The following is a 5,824-nucleotide window of genomic DNA, read 5'->3' on the forward strand; positions in this document are numbered from 1 at the left end:
TTTTTTGTCCCTGACTGGACCCTGAATAACACAATAGTCAATAAAGTTTTGAATCTTTAAAATCCTATAAAAAAGAAACGTTAGAGATCAGGTAAAATTCAGATTGTTAAAGCAAAAATTTCAATGGCTGGTTAGAAAATAAAGTTGAGAAAATCTCGAAAATCTCTCAGAAAATGGAACAACCAGTTAAGAGATGGATAATGTAGGAGGTAAAATTGAGGTGTGGAAAGAGGGGAGCGTGAAAGGGAAGCGTAAGGTTGCCAATATCTTCATCTTAAAAGATGAGATGACAAGAGACGTGATATATAGTTGATCAGAAATAAAAGGGTAAATATGTTATTTAAACTTACAAAGATAACCAAAAGAGGAATTAAGTATAGCAAATGTAATGCTTGTATAATGCTTTAAATATATTGACCCATTTATTCTCATCATAATCTTCTAGGGAAGGGACTATTATTATCCCCATTTCACAGATGAAGAAAACGTTTCAGAGGGATTGAGTAACTTGCCTAAGGTCACACAGCTAGCAAACTAGGAAGCGGGATTCCAGGGTGTGTGCTCTTATTTATTATATGCTATTGCCTCCTTACATGACTTTATTGGAAATGATGGATAAGCAAGGTAGAAGGTGATGCAAATGAGTTACATTGTCTCTCTTAGCAGTAGATAAGGCAATATTTAAAACTGATGGATTAAGAAATAATGATAGGTAGAGAACTGTTTAAAAACAAAATTCAACTTAGTAAATTTGAAGATCTAATTGCCTATATAAGGTGATTCATGAACCTAGCAGCATCCCATCAAGCAAGTAGAAAGGCACCCTGAGGGGTTGTATGAAATGGAAGGTTTTGTAGGAAGAAAGGAGGGGCAAGAGAGCTATTACCAAAGAAAAGAAAGGATTATTTTTAGATCAGGACAAAATCTTTTTTGTGGGGGTTTGGGGGAGGCAAAGGTTTTCATTATACAGATTCCCTCTTTTTTCTATGAGAGAAGAAGAGGGCTCAAGTGACAGATTACCCTATTGGTGCTTGACTGGAAAATTCCAGACTGGTTGATTAAGATTATCTTTCTAGGGTAGGTTGAAACAGCAATTCGGTCAGATATTAAATCTAGGTTTGGTATCATCAGCTTTTAGCACAAGTGACACCATTTGGGGCCTGTGGTTCTCTCTTTAACAGAGGTAATCACCAGAAGAAACAAAAGCAGAAACTGTTTAAAGGAGATTGCTCTCAAGAGCAGCACTTTGAGAAGGAAGCAGTGAACCTGGGATTTGTCATTTTCCCTTTTTAAGTCTTTCTGTACTATTAATGCCTTGTTTTAGAAATAATTTATTCTAAACATTTTAAAATTAGAAATAATTTATTCTAAACATTTTAAAATACATAAAAATTATAATTATCTCAGGTTAGTGGAGAAAAAATGGGATCATGAAACTAAATTATACACAAAAATTATGAATTTAAATATTTTAAATACTAATTATAAAAATTTTCGATACAAAGATGATCTTAAATGCGAAAACAAGGAAAGTCCCTTCTCACTTGTGGTAGAGATATCAGTCCTGAGCCCCTCAGAGAAGAAGGTCTGGTAGTTACTCACAGCAGGATTTGGGAACCCACTATTTTCACACTTCATGAGAGAGATGAATCTAATTCTCAATTTAGTAAATACGTACCATTTGAACAATAAGATGAAAATTTAAGCATTAGCAACCACAAAAGGCCTTACAACTCAGAAATAGGGAAGAGGGTTGGAAATGTGGCTTTTGTTCAATAGGAGGGCTTCTTGTCATTGATGAAAGATGAGCTATCTAGAGAGTGGTCTTCAGTGACAGAAAAGGGCTCTAGATTCTTCTAAGTGTTGCTGGACAAACTCTGATGGTACAGGCACCATACTGTATTATATTTATTAGTCTAGAAACTATTTTTCAGCCTTAGCATTTAATGCATCTCATCAACTAGTAGATTAAACATCAGTAAATGGTTTGGATAACAAATGGGTGCATAAGATTTAACAATAAGGCCTTACATACCTTTAAACTGGGATCGGTTAGGCACCCATAATGATATATATTGATTTGCTGCCATCTAGTGCTCATTTCTTTAGAGACCTAGATTGAGCATATGCTAAAACGGATTTTTTTGTTTGTTTAATTCTTTCCTTATTCCCTGCAGCAGTTCCTGTTTTTCATGAGGCCTTCTGAGACCTAATGAAAACATTTTCCAGATATAACAGTATTCATATGTAGACAAGAAATCTATAAATAGCTTTATAAACCGTGGGAAGCTCAGTGAATTCTGGCCTAACTCATGTCTGTAGGCTTATCAAGCATGTCAGCACAGAAAGTTTGTAAGGAAGGCTCAATTGTTTCAGTAAGTCATCTGCTAAATTTGAATGATAATCACTATTACCAGGCAACTACTATTAACTCATAAAAGTCCCTGCGACATGCATTGAGAGAGAAGAAAGACCTTTTACCCAATATGTTAAAGAGATACTTTAAACAAAAAATCTGAAATCAGTTCGAAATGCTGGGCTTTTAGAAAAATAAAGGAGCTTCTCAAGGACCGAAAGAGAAGACTAAAGTAAGAGTGGTAAGCAGGGACTGAAGGCATTCCTGCCCCTATGGGCATTTGCTAATACTCTGAATGTAGTCCTAGAATGTAATGGCCTCCCAAAACGTAAGATATGAGACCTTTTCAGTGTAGGAATTAATATCTTTGCATAAAACTGGAAACTTCAAAAGACTACATTAGCAAAGGGTGATAAGGAGACTTGACTGTCCAGGCTAAAGTTCGTGTAGAGAAAAAAATCCTCCCTCTGAATTATAAACATAACCTGTCTTACATGTGATTTGGGTTCAAATCTATACTAACCTGATAGATTGTGTATGGAGTATAAGAAAAGGGTAAATATCAAAAGTTATTCCAGGGTGTTTGGTGTTTGGCTCGAGTAACTGGAAAAAAAGGAGTTGCCGTTATGTGAGATGGACAAAGCTTCAAATGAGTTTTCTCTGAGGAGGCAGATTAGGAGTTCCGTGTCAGAAAAGCTAAGTTTGAGATACCTGTTAGACATCTAAATGGAGATATCTAGCAGTCAGTTGGATATATGAGTCTGAAGTTTAGGAAAGAATGGGCTACGGAGATACTTTTTGGAGTAGTCTGTATGACAATGGGACTCTAGAGGCTGGAAGAGACCACCATGAAAGTAAGTGTAAATAAAGAAGGGGTCCAAAAAGCTGGCTCTGAGATGCTCCAATATCAGGAGGTCAAGAAGATTATTAAAAACAGGCAAAAGAGACATAGAAGCAAGAAATGCAGGAGAATGTGCAATCGCCAGTTAGAAAATACAATAAGAGAAGTTACTACAGTCAAAACAGTGTGAAAATTATATAAAATACTGAGGAAATGATTTAATAATGATATGAGAGACATGAAAGCTCTCTTAATTAAAAAGAAAACCACCACCTTTTGGCATTTTTATTATAATTGATTAAATAAACTCTGGAATAGAAATGATGCAGTATGAAATCATTAAAATGAATGAGATAGATGTATATTATTGGCATAAAAAGCCTTCTGGGATAATAATACTTGATAAAAACAAAAACAAGGTGATAGGACAAAGCCTATAGTGGGACATTGTTTAATAATTTAGTATATTTAGTATATACATGAAAGAAAGTGCATGAGAATGTGTAAAAAACTATTACCAGTGATTAACACATTGCAGACTTTCACTTTCTACATTATAAACATCTGAATGATTGAATTTTTACTATAAGCATATATGAACATTATTAACAAAGTTCGAATTTTTAATAAAGTTTATATGGCATACATAATACCATGGAAATGAAATTATAACATAATGTTAATTTAAGAAAGCAGAAATAAACATCTTACATATGGTATGACCAAAATTAGAATGTGCGTGGAAAACAGTTGGAAAAAAAATTTGCTGACAAAGCAGATCGAGATTCTATTTGGGTAGAAGTATTGAATATTTTTTTCTTTGTCCCATGGTTCTATATCTTTCAAATTCTCCATGAGTTTTCCTACTTTCATTGTTCCTGTTTATTACAAAATTTATAAACACATAGAGAAAGTAAAATAAAATATTAGGTATCTGAGCTTCAACAAACATCAAAATTTGGATATATGTCATCTTTACACTATCTTTTTTTTCTAGAATATTTTAAAGCAAGTCTCAGGCATCTTGACATTCTATTCTATGCACTTTAAAAACTCATGTTCTTACAGTCATAGTACTATTATTCTATCCATTTGAAATTAACAAAGATATTTTAGTATCATCTAATACTTAGCCTATACTGAAAAAATCTGATTGCCTAAGACATGTATTTTTATGGTTGGTTTGTTCTGAATGAGAGTTCATTTACTACATTGTTATAATTCCAAAATCTTACTCCATATCCCCCCAAAATTTATATGTTGAAATCCTAACCCTCAGTACCTCAAAAGATGACTGTATTTGGAGATACAGTCTTTAAAGAGGTAATTAACTTAAAATTGGGTCATTAGGGTGGGCCCTAATTCCAATATGTCTGATGGCCTCCTAAGATGAGATTAGGACATAGACAGGTACAGAGGGAAGACTATGTGAAGACCTAGGCAGAAGACAGCCGCCTATAAACCAAAGAGAGAAGCCTCAGAAGAAACCAACTCTGTGACACCTTGATCTTGGACTTCTAACCTCCAGAATTGCGAGAAAATAAATTTCTGTTGTTAAGCTGCCCAGTACTTTAAATGGTAGCCCTATCAAACTAATAAAAGCAGTAAGGCCAACATTTGGTCTGATTGGTTAATGCACATACCACACTGGGGATTAAGTATTTTGTATATCAACTATATTTGTTTTATTCAATAAATTCACAATTTTTTTATTTATTAAATATTTTAAATACCCTAAATCTATTTTCATGAATAGTTGGCCAGTTTTATTATTATTACTACCACTGCTACTCTTAATTGCTTGCCTCTCTAGGTCCTGTAGAATGATTTTAGTCTTGCACTCTTGGTTAATGAGAACTTTTGCAGCATATCTGATTTCTCCAGTTTGAACGGGGCTCATTAATATGTTTATTACATATATGCTCAACTGCCTACTGGATATAACCCACTGAAACTAAAACATCTTTTCCTTTATACCTGCTTTTCCTGACTTTCCATTGTTATTTAATTAGCCATTCTCTATGCAGTTGCTTGAGCCAGAAACTTCAGTACCTTTAAAATATTTTTATAATTTAACAATACTTTTAAACTTATAGAAAAATTATAAGAATAGTATAAAGAATTTACACCTTTGCCCAAAGTCTCCAAATATTGACATATTATATTTGCTTTATCATTCTCCATCTATGTATATAACACGTATATTTTTATTTACCTCGTTATTTATATATACTTTTTAATGAACCATTTAAGTTGCAGACATGAAGCCTCATTACTTTTAAATACTTCAATATGTTCTTAAAAAACAAAGATATCTCCTACATTGCCAGATATAGTCATCAAAATCAGGAAATTAACATTGTTTAAATACCGCCATCTAATCCATGGCCCCATTCAAATTTTTCAATTGTCCCAATGAAAGCCTTTATAGCAAAAAGGATCCAATTCAGATGTTCCATTTAATTTATGTCTCTTTAGTCTCCTACAATCTAAAAGCATACTTTAAAAAAATTTTTACTTTATTATTATTTCAAGTTAGACATTTATATAGTCTATAAAACGAGCCCCCTAAGTGCTCTCCCTCTCCTCTGGCTCTCCACCTACCCATTACATTAATGCTAACTACA

This window comes from Pteropus vampyrus, unplaced genomic scaffold, assembly GCF_000151845.1.
Source record: "Pteropus vampyrus isolate Shadow unplaced genomic scaffold, Pvam_2.0 Scaffold24, whole genome shotgun sequence".
NCBI classification, from domain to species: Eukaryota; Metazoa; Chordata; class Mammalia; order Chiroptera; family Pteropodidae; genus Pteropus; species Pteropus vampyrus.